The sequence below is a fragment of the Pelophylax lessonae genome (assembly GCF_965119305.1).
Source record: "Pelophylax lessonae genome assembly, chromosome: 13".
Classification (NCBI taxonomy): Eukaryota; Metazoa; Chordata; class Amphibia; order Anura; family Ranidae; genus Pelophylax; species Pelophylax lessonae.
This window is the reverse complement of record NC_138780.1, coordinates 160030342-160042593: the sequence shown is the minus strand read 5'-3', so window position 1 is coordinate 160042593 and position 12252 is coordinate 160030342.

The window sequence follows — 12252 nt, the reverse complement described above, 5'->3', positions numbered from 1 at the left end:
CCTCGCCATGGTCAACCCAAGAAGTTGAATGCACGTGCTCAGAGTCAGCATTGCAGCAGAGGTAGAAGGGGTGGGGGGGTCAGCCTGTCAGTGCTCAGACAATATGCCGCACACTGCATCAAATTGGTCGTCCCAGAAGGAAGCCTCTTTTAAAGATGATGCACAAGAAAACTTGCAAACCGTTTGCTGAAGACAACCAGACTAAGGACATGGATTACTGGAACCATGTCCTGTGGTCTGATGACACAATCTAAACCAAAATAGGTTATTCTTGGTCTCAAGTGTGTGTGGCGGCAACCAGGTGAGGAGTACAAAGACAGGTGTGTCTTGCGTACAGTCAAGCATGGTGGTGGGAGTGCCATGGTCTGGGGCTGCATGAGTGCTGCTGGCACTGGGGAGCTACATTGAGGGAACCATGAATGCCAACATGTACTGTTACATACTGAAGCAGAGCATGATCCCCTCTGTTTGGAGACTGGGCCCCAGGGCAGTATTCCAACATAAGGACCCCAAACACACCTCCAAGTCGACCACTGCCTTGCTAAAGAAGCTGAGGGTAAAGGTGATGGACTGGCCAAGCATGGCTCCAGATCTAAATCCTATTGAGCATCTGTGGGGCATCCTCAAACGAAAGGTGGAGGAGCGCAAGGTCTCTATCCAGGGCCGGTGCTACCGCTAGGCGAACAAGGCAGCCACCTAGGGTGCAGCCATACCTCCTGCTCCCAAGCGTCCCTGATTCGCTGGGATCGTCCCCGGCGAATCAGGGCTGAGTCCCGGAATGCTTGCGGCGGTGTGGGCGTCTTGGTTCCCGCATGCCGCCCGCGAGTTACACATACACGGCAGCTGGTCTCTCTCCCCAGCTGCCTGTGTCAGAACAGAGAGCAGAGACGAGCACTGAACCTGCCCCTCCCCCTTCCTGTGTGTTTCCTGTACAGAGGAGAGAGGCGGGCAGAAGCTCTCCACTCTCTGCAACAGCGCCACTCTGATCTGAGGTCTGTAATGTTTATAACTACTACTAACTTGCAAGGGGGGGAGCAGTGGCAGCTGGTGCTCAAAATTTTTGGGGGAGCGGAAACAGAAAAACACTGTAAAAAATTGCGTGACTTTGAGGTCACAAAAGTGTGAAAGGGGCCTTCAGTAATTAAGGTATAGTGTGCCCCCTTTCAATGCAGAGAGACCAGCATGCCCCCTTTCAATGCAGAGAGACCAGCGTGCCCCCTTTCAATGCACAATGACCATCGTGCCCCTTTCAATGCACAGTGACCAGCATGCCCCCTTTCAATGCACAGTGACCAGCATGCCCCCTTTCAATGCACAGTGACCAGCGTGCCCCTTTCAATGCAGAGAGACCAGCATGCCCCCTTTCAATGCACAGTGACCAGCGTGCCCCCTTTCAATGCACAGTGACCAGCCTGCCCCCTTTCAATGCACAGTGACCAGCGTGCGCCCTTTCAATGCACAGTGACCAGCGTGCCCCCTTTCAATGCACAGTGACCAGCATGCCCCCTTTCAATGCACAGTGACCAGCGTGCCCCTTTCAATGCACAGTGACCAGCGTGCCCCCTTTCAATGCACAGTGACCAGCGTGCCCCCTTTCAATGCACAGTGACCAGCCTGCCCCCTTTCAATGCACAGTGACCAGCGTGCGCCCTTTCAATGCACAGTGACCAGCGTGCCCCCTTTCAATGCACAGTGACCAGCGTGCCCCCTTTCAATGCACAGTGACCAGTGTGCCCCCTTCAAAACAGTGACCAGCGTGCCCCCTTCAATGCAGAGACCAGCGTACATGCCCCCTTCAATGCAAAGACCAGCGTACATGCCCCCTTCAATGCAGTGGCCAGCGTACATGCCCCCTTTCAATGCAGAGACCAGCGTACATGCCCCCTTCAATGCAGTGACCAGCATACATGCCCCCTTTCAATGCAGTGACCAGCGTACGTGCCCCCTTCAATGCAGAGATCAGCGTGCGTGCCCCCTTCAATGCAGAGATCAGCGTGCATGCCCCCTTCAGTACAGAGACCAGCGTGTGTGCCCCCTTCAATGCAGAGACCAGCGTGTGTGCCGCCTTCAATGCAGAGACCAGCGTACATGCCCCCTTCAATGCAGAGATCAGCATGCATGCCCCCTTCATTGCAGTGAACAGCGTGCCGTGCCCCCTTCAATGCAGAGATCAGTGTGCGTGCCCCCTTCAAAGCAGTGTGTGGGCCGGGCCTCCCCCCTGAGGCATCACTTCACTTACCTTACTCACACTGGTGCTGTCACCGCGTGCTGCGGCTGCTGCTGACGGAGTCGGCCCGGGACTACTGTGAGACGCATACGAGAACACGAGACGAGTCCCTCTTCTGTCTTCTTCCTCATGTGTCGGCTATCCTCTCTGGTGTGACGGCGCCGCCGGGCGGGAAGGTGATGACATGACGCCGCGACGGTAAGTGACTGACGCACGCACCGCCCCCACGCGTCACATCACCCGGGATGTCCTCCTGTGTGATTGGTCCAGGCTGGAGTCTGGACCAATCACAGCCAGGACATCACTAAAGTGGGGAGTGTCTGGCGCATTGCTCTGTGCCCTGATGACCCCCAGAAGGTCGCCATTCGGCGCCTCTGCCTGCCGCACGTGGAATACAAACCCCCCCCCCCTCCCCATAGCCACCAGTAGGTCCGGCGCCCCTAGTGGGCTGAAAATGGTAATTTTTTTTCTTTGACCACAGATTGGGGGGGCGGCGCCCCCTATAGACCGGCTGCCACTGGGGGGAGTGTATGGAGCTGGGGGGTGGAGATGGAGGGGTGTGTGAAGCTGGGGGGGGTGTATGGAGATGGAGGGGTGTGTGAAGGGGGGGGTGTATGGAGATGGAGGTGTGTGTGAAGCGGGGGGGGTGTATGGAGATGGAGGGGTTTGTGAAGGAGGGGGGGTGTATGGAGATGGAGGGGTTTGTAAAGGGGGGGTGGAGATGGAGGGGTGTGTGAAAGAGGGGGGTGTATGGAGATGGAGGGGTGTGTAAAGGGGGGGTGGAGATGGAGGGGATTGTGAAGGGGGGTGTATGGAGATGGAGGGGTGTGTGAAGGGGGGGTGTATGGAGATGGAGGGGTGTGTGAAGGGGGGGTGTATGGAGATGAAGGTGTGTGTGAAGCTGGGGGGGTGTATGGAGATGGAGGGGTTTGTGAAGCTGGGGGGGTATGGAGATGGAGGGGTTTTTGAAGGGAGGGTGTATAACGATGCAGGGGTGTGTGAAAATGGGGGGGTGTATGTCATCTTCCTACCACCCCACCCCACCCCCTGACAACTTCATCCCCCATTCATCATCCCACCCCCTGTCATCTTCATCCCCCGTCATCTTCCTACCATCCCACCCACTGTCATCTTCATCCCCCCTGTCATCTTCCTACCATCCCACCCCCTGTCATCTTCATCCCCCTGTCATCTTCCCACCATCCCACCCCCTGTCATCTTCATCCCCCCTGTCATCTTCATCCCCCCTGTCATCTTCACCCCCCCTGTCATCTTCATCCTCCCTGTCATCTTCATCCCCACTGTAAGCTTCATCCCCCCAGTCATCTTCCCACCATCCCACCCCCTGTCATCTTCATCCCCACTGTCAGCTTCATCCCCAGATCATCTTCCCACCATCCCACCCCCTGTCATCTTCATCCCCCCTGTCATCTTCCTACCATCCCACCCCCTGTCATCTTCATCCCCCCTGTCATCTTCATCCTCCCTGTCATCTTCCTACCATCCCAGCCCCTGTCATCTTCATCCCCCCTGTCATCTTCATCCCCCTGTCATCTTCCTACCATCCCAGCCCCTGTCATCTTCATCCCCCTGTCATCTTCCTACCATCCCACCCCCTGTCATCTTCACCCCCCCTGTCATCTTCATCCCCCTTTCATCTTTCTACCATCCCACCCCCTGTAATCTTCATCCCCTCTTTCATCTTCCTACAATCCCACCCCCTGTCATCTTCATCCCCCCTGTCATCTTCCTATCATCCCTCCCCCTGTCATCTTCATCCCCCTGTCATCTTCCTACCATCCCACCCCCTGTCATCTTCATCCCCCCTGTCATCGTCCTACCATCCCACCCCCTGTCATCTTCCTACAATCCCACCCCCTGTCATCTTCATCCTGCCTGTCTGTAACGCTCCTGCGTTTCTTATATGGTGTGGATTTTCAGCTGCAGAAATAGTTCCACGTCAGTAGTCATGTAAGAGATATGCTGAGATACCATTCCCAACCTCAATGACTCATCATGTGTGGAAGGTCTTATTTCAGCCAGTAAATACACACAATTAGCAAGCTGGTTCCTAGAATGACTTTATGTATGTGGTAACACAATGATGAAGGTTGAGGGATAGGTTGAGTGGAGGTGGTAGGTGATAGACACTTGAAGGTGAGACAGTAGCAGATGGATGCAGGAAGGTTTAGCAATGTTGTATGGTAGCAGATGACAGAATAGCAGGTGGACATACAAAAGAGATCAACCCAGTGCAGAAAAGTAGCAGTAGTCTCAAGAGCTAGCAATCTAGTTATGCAGATGTGATAAACAGTCTTTACTATGCAGAGCTAGATAGTGTAAGCTTAGTATAAGTTTATAGAGAATTCCCCTGCGGGGTACTTAGCACTATTAGTGATACAGCCGAAGGGTGGTTCAGGAGAGGCGGATGATCCAGTAGCGGGATACAGGGATCAGCGCGGCGAGGTTCCGTCAGCGAGGTAAGCTTGCAAGCATGGAAGCTTCAAGCAAGGTTAGCATCCAGGTAAGGGTGTTTGAACGAACACATGTGAGTGATAACCGGCGCTTTAAATAGCCATCTAGTCCGGCGCTGGGTGATGACAGCTCCAGTCTTAAAGGTGTATGCGCACCTTTCCAAAAGTAAATGGTGGGGCCCATACACTTGTGGAAAGTGTAATTTAGGGTACCAAAGGTACCGGAACATTACAATACCCCCCCCCTTAAGGCCTGCTCCTGAAGGCCTCTGGAGCTGGTTTGTCTGGGTATCTCGCATGAAAATTGCGGATTAATCTAGGGGCATGTATGTCAGAGGTGTTTAGCCAGGTGTCGTCTTGGGGCCCATAGTTCTTCCATCTAACCAAGTACTGAAGTCTTCTTCTGTAGATACGAGAATCCAGAATCTCTTTTATCTCGTATTCTTCTCCACCTTCAACTTGTACAGGAGGGGGAGGTGGAATATTAGGCCTTATTCCTTGGTCAGGAACATGGGGTTTTAGTAGCGACACATGGAAAATGGGATGGATTTTTAGGTCCATTGGCAATGTAAGCTGCACTGCAGCTTTTCCAATAAGTTTCTTGATTGGGAAAGGTCCCAAGAACAGAGGTCCAAGCTTTTTGCTAGGGATCTTCAGTCTCAAGTTTTTTGTTGAGAGCCAAACGAGGTCCCCGATAGTATACTGTGGAGAAGGTCTTCTACGAAGATCATAGTACTTCTTTTGTTGACTGTGAGCGTGTGCAATGGTAGTATTTAGTAAACCCAGAGAATCCTTTATTTGGGTAAGATAGTCTGAGGCTACTGGGTTATTTGAAGGAAGGATGCGTGGAGGGAGAATAGAGGGATGGAACCCATAGTTCAAGTAGAACGGACTCTGCTTGGTTGTACTGTGAGTTGCGTTGTTGTAGGCAAATTCTGCCAGGGGGAGAAGATCCAACCAATCATCCTGTTGGTAAGAAGTGTAACAACGTAAATACTGCTCGATGCATTGGTTGACTCTTTCAGTCTGTCCGTTGGTCTGAGGATGGTAAGGAGAAGTGAGCTTCCGCTCAATCCGTAGTATGTGACATAGTTCTTGCCAGAATTTAGAAATAAATTGGGATCCACGGTCAGACAGAAGAGTTTTTGGGATACCATGTAATCTGAAGACATGTTTCATCAGGAGTTCTGCCGTTTGTTTGGACGAAGGTAGTCTGCGAATAGCAATGAAATGTGCCATCTTTGTCAGATGGTCCACTGACACCAAGATGGTATTAAATCCTTTGGAAGGAGGCAATTCTACGATGAAGTCCAATGACAAAACCTCCCATGGAGTTTGGGGTATTGGTAGACTGCATAGTAGACCGGATGGTCTCGTAGTGTCAATTTTGGACCTGGCACAGACATTGCATGAAGAGACGAATTTTTGTATAGATGTTTTCATGTCAGGCCACCAGAATTGTCGAGAAATCAAATTGAAAGTCTTTGTCATACCCATATGTCCTGCCATAGGCACATCATGCGATAATTCCAAGATCTTGGTGCGTAGGGTAGGTGGTATGTAAAGTTTGTCGTTGTAGTAGAGGAAGCCTTCTGCATCAGTATTTAGTTGTGGTGGGGGTGAATCCAAACTTATACCATGCAGAACCTCTTCCTTTAAGGAACGGACAACTCCAATAATGCGTTTGTGAGGTATTATAGGAACGGAAGGGATTTCAAAGTAGTTTTCTTCAGTTAGTCGTGATAGTGCATCCGCCTTTTTGTTCTTATCTGCAGGTGTGTAGGTCACTAGGAAGTTAAACCTTAGAAAGAATAGTGACCATCGTACCTGTCGATGCGAGAGAGTTTTGCTAGTCTGAAGATATTGGAGGTTTTTATGGTCCGTGTATATAATTATTGGTAGTTGGGTGCCTTCGAGTAAATGTCGCCAATTCTCCAGAGCCAATTTTATAGCAAGCAGTTCCTTTTCACCCACGGGGTAATTTATCTCGGGACTGCTCAGGGATTTCGAAAAAAAAGCGACTGGATGAAGTGGTGAAGTGTGGGTAGGTCGTTGGGAGAGTATTGCTCCTACTGCCATGTTTGACGCATCTACCTCCAGAATGTATTGGAGGGATGGGTCTGGATGGCGTAATATGGGAGCGGAAGTAAACCTTGTCTTTAACAAGTGGAAAGCCTTATTTGCTTCTTCTGACCATTTAAATGGTATTTTTATGCTAGTGAGCTGTGTGAGGGGTCTCACAATAGCAGAAAAGTTTTTTATGAACTTCCTGTAGAAATTTGAAAATCCCAGGAATCGCTGTAGCGCCTTGCGTGTAGTTGGTGTAGGCCAATCCTGAATGCAGGATATTTTACTCATGTCCATCTCGATTCCTGTTTTGGATATGATGTAGCCTAGAAAGAGTACCTCATCTTTATGGAACAAGCATTTCTTCAGCTTCACATAAAGATTATGTGCAAGCAATCTCGATAATACAAGTCTTACATGTCTTATGTGTTCAGACAGGGTCCGTGAATATATAAGTATATCGTCCAGATATACCACAACACAGACATCTAGTAAGTCTTTAAAAATATCGTTTATAAATTGTTGGAAAACTGCAGGGGCATTGCATAGGCCGAATGGCATCACAAGATATTCGAACAATCCGTATCTAGTTCTGAATGCAGTCTTCCACTCGTGTCCATCACGGATTCGAATAAGATTGTATGCTCCTTTCAGGTCTAATTTTGAAAAATAGGTAGCTCCACGCACCTGCTCAATGAGCTCAGGGATAAGCGGTAGAGGATAGCGATCTTTTATTGTGATAGCATTCAATTTCCTGTAGTCGATGATAGGTCTGAGACTTGAATCTTTATTGCGAACAAAAAAGAGTCCTGCTACTGTGGAAGAAGTGGAAGGTCTAATAAAACCTTTTTCCAAGTTCTCATCCAAATAGGTTTTGAGATGGGCAAGTTCATCCTGTGAAAGAGGATAAACATGACCGAACGGCAATTTGCTATTTGGGAGTAGATCAATGCTACAATCATAGTCTCAATGAGGAGGTAATGCTTGAGCATTTTTCTCAAGAAAAACCTCAGAAAGATCCTGATAACATAGACAGAATCTTCCCGGAAAACGGGAGGTTACACGTTTCCTCGCAATAACAAGAAGGGAAGGTCAAGGACCGTTTCTTCCAATCTATGGTTGGTTGGTGTGTGTGCAACCAGGGAAGTCCCAACACAATGGGAAAGTGGGGTGATGGTATTAAATCGAAGGTAGAAGTCTCCCTATGAGACTCGTTAATAGTGACTAGAAGTGCTTGTGTCTGATCGGTGATCGGACCAGAGGATAACGGAACACCGGTAATAAGACTTACTGAGACAGGTTTGAGTTTAGAAATAATAGGAATTTTATTTAAAGCAGCAAAACATATATCCATATAATTTCCACAAGATCCTGTGTCAATCATGGCCTTAGTAGTAATCCTGTTCTGGTCCTACTGTAATGTCAAAAAAACAGAAATGTAGGGGTTAGTGAATGAAGTTGTCAATCCTCCTAGGGAGACATGTGAATACTCACCCTTCTTTTTGTTGACTAGGGGACAGACGTTTATCTTGTGATCCGGGGATGCACAGTACAAGCAGAGATTTTCATTTCGTCTTTTGGCTTTTTCCATAGTTGATAGCGGTGGGCGTATGGTTCCTACCTCCATAGGAATGGCCAGACTCCGAGAGGAAACGGATAATGGCATTCCCATCTTTTCAGCCTTTCTTTCTCGTAGTCTTCTATCTATGGTAATACTGAGTTGTATTAATGCATCCAGGGTTTTTGGCAGATCCGCTCGGGCGAGCTCGTCCTTAACGGCTTCTGATAGGCCAAGCCTAAATTGGGTTTTCAGAGATGCATCATTCCATTCTGAATCAAGGGTCCATCTCTTGAACTCTGCGACAAAGTCTTCTACAGGCCTCCTTCCTTGTTTCAAGGATCTTAACTGAAGATCAGCAGTACTCTGCCTATTGGGGTCATCATATAGGCTAGTGAGCTCTGCCAGGAACAAGGCATAGGAGTTGAGAAGCTGGTCGTTTTTCTCAAAAAGAGAATCTGCCCAGGCTCGAGGATCGCTTGAGAGGTAAGAAATAATAGTACAAACCTTAATGTGATCAGTAAGGTAGGTACGAGGTTTTAGCAAAAAAAGTAACTCACATGCGTTTTTAAATTCGCAAAATTTTTTGCGATTGCCTGTAAATACCAAAGGGGGATTTATCTTGGGTTCAGGGGACTGAGCAGAGGTAAGTTGTGTCAGTCTAATTACCTGCTGCGACAGAGCCTGATTGTCTTCTTTTAATTCAGCAAGTGCGTGTATTAACGCAGATACTGGCTGTTTTAATTGTGTCACCTGAGTGGTTATTTCTGCTGAATCCATTTTTTGGTTCGTTCAATCTGTAATGCTCCTGCGTTTCTTATATGGTGTGGATTTTCAGCTGCAGAAATAGTTCCACGTCAGTAGTCATGTAAGAGATATGCTGAGATACCATTCCCAACCTCAATGACTCATCATGTGTGGAAGGTCTTATTTCAGCCAGTAAATACACACAATTAGCAAGCTGGTTCCTAGAATGACTTTATGTATGTGGTAACACAATGATGAAGGTTGAGGGATAGGTTGAGTGGAGGTGGTAGGTGATAGACACTTGAAGGTGAGACAGTAGCAGATGGATACAGGAAGGTTTAGCAATGTTGAATGGTAGCAGATGACAGAATAGCAGGTGGACATACAAAAGAGATCAACCCAGTGCAGAAAAGTAGCAGTAGTCTCAAGAGCTAGCAATCTAGTTATGCAGATGTGATAAACAGTCTTTACTATGCAGAGCTAGATAGTGTAAGCTTAGTATAAGTTTATAGAGAATTCCCCTGCGGGGTACTTAGCACTATTAGCGATACAGCCGAAGGGTGGTTCAGGAGAGGCGGATGATCCAGTAGCGGGATACAGGGATCAGCGTGGCGAGGTTCCGTCAGCGAGGTAAGCTTGCAAGCATGGAAGCTTCAAGCAAGGTTAGCATCCAGGTAAGGGTGTTTGAACGAACACATGTGAGTGAGAACCGGCGCTTTAAATAGCCATCTAGTCCGGCGCTGGGTGATGACAGCTCCAGTCTTAAAGGTGTATGCGCACCTTTCCAAAAGTAAATGGTGGGGCGCATACACTTGTGGAAAGTGTAATTTAGGGTACCAAAGGTACCGGAACATTACACTGTCATCTTCATCCCCCCTGTCATCTTCCTATCATCCCTCCCCCTGTCATCTTCATCCCCCTGTCCTCTTCCTACAATCCCACCCCCTGTCATCTTCATTCCCCCTGTCATATTCCTACCATCCCACCCCCTGTCATCTTCATCCCCACTGTCAGCTTCATCCCCCCTGTCATCTTCCCACCCTCCCACCCCCTGTCATCTTCATTCCCCCTGTCATCTTCCTACCATCCCACCCCCTGTCATCTTCATCCCCCTGTCATCTTCCCACCATCCCACCCCCTGTCATATTCATCCTCCCTGTCATCTTCATCCCCCCTGTCATCTTCATCCTCCCTGTCATCTTCATCCCCCCTGTCATCTTCATCCTCCCTGTCATCTTCATCCCCACTGTAAGCTTCATCCCCCCAGTCATCTTCCCACCATCCCACCCCCTGTCATCTTCATCCCCACTGTCAGCTTCATCCCCAGATCATCTTCCCACCATCCGACCCCCTGTCATCTTCATCCCCCCTGTCATCTTCCTACCATCCCACCCCCTGTCATCTTCATCCTCCCTGTCATCTTCCTACCATCCCAGCCCCTGTCATCTTCATCCCCCCTGTCATCTTCATCCCCCTGTCATCTTCCTACCATCCCAGCCCCTGTCATCTTCATCCCCCTGTCATCTTCCCACCATCCCACTCCCTGTCATCTTCATCCCCCCTGTCATCTTCATACAATCCCACTCCCTGTCATCTTCACCCCCCTGTCATCTTCATCCCCCCTGTCATCTTCCTACCATCCCACCCCCTGTCATCTTCATCCCCCTGTCATCTTCCTACCATCCCACCCCCTGTCATCTTCCTATCATCCCACCCCCTGTCATCTTCATCCCCACTGTCATCTTCCTACAATCCCACCCCCTGTCATCTTCATTCCCCCTGTCATCTTCCTACCATCCCACCCCCTGTCATCTTCATCCCCACTGTCAGCTTCATCCCCCCTGTCATCTTCCCACCATCCCACCCCCTGTCATCTTCCTATCATCCCACCCCCTGTCATCTTCATCCCCACTGTCATCTTCCTACAATCCCACCCCCTGTCATCTTCATTCCCCCTGTGATCTTCCTACCATCCCACCCCCTGTCATCTTCATCCCCACTGTCATCTTCATCCCCTCTGTCATCTTCCTACCATCCAAATCCCCTGTCATCTTCATCCCCCTGTCATCTTCCTCCCATCCAAATCCCCTGTCATCTTCCTACCATCCCACCCCCTGTCACCTTCACCCCCCCTGTCATCTTCATCCCCCTGTCATCTTCCCACTATCCCACCCCCCTGTCATCTTCATTCCCCCCTGTCATCTTCCTACCATCCCACCCCCTGTCATTTTCATCCCCCCTGTCATCTTCATCCCCCCTGTCATCTTCCTACCATCCCACCCCCTGTCATCTTCATCCCCCCTGTCATCTTCATCCCCCCTGTTATCTTCATCCCCCCTGTCAGCTTCCCATCATCCCACTCCCTGTCATCTTCATCCCCCCTGTCATCTTCCTACAATCCCACCCCCTGTCATCTTCACCCCCCCTGTCATCTTCATCCCCCATGTCTTCTTCATACCCCTTGTCTTCTTCATACCGCTGTCATCTTCCTACCATCCCAACCCCTGTCATCTTCATTCCCCCCTGTCATCTTCACCCCCCCTGTCATCGTCCTACAATCCCACCCCCTGTCATCTTCATCTCCCCTGTCTTCTTCATCCCTCATGTCATCTTCATCCCCTGTGTCATCTTCATACCCCTTGTCTTCTTCATACCCGTCATCTTCCTACCATCCCACCCCCTGTCATCTTCATCCCCCCTGTCATCTTCATCCTCCCTGTCATCCTTCTACCATCCCACCCCCTGTTATCTTCATCCCGCCTGTCATCGTCATCCTCCCTGTCATCTTCATCCCCCCTGTCATCTTCATCCCCCCATGTCATCTTCATCCTAACTGTCATCTTCATCCCCCCATGTCATCTTCATCCTAACTGTCATCTTCATCCCCCCTGTCATCTTCATCCTCCCTGTCATCTTCATCCCCACTGTAAGCTTCATCCCCCCAGTCATCTTCCCACCATCCCACCCTTGTCATCTTCATCCCCACTGTCAGCTTCATCCCCCAATCATCTTCCCACCATCCCACCCCCTGTCATCTTCATCCCCCCTGTCATCTTCCTACCATCCCACCCCCTGTCATCTTCATCCTCCCTGTCATCTTCCTACCATCCCAGCCCCTGTCATCTTCATCCCCCCTGTCATCTTCATCCCCCTGTCATCTTCCTACCATCCCAGCCCCT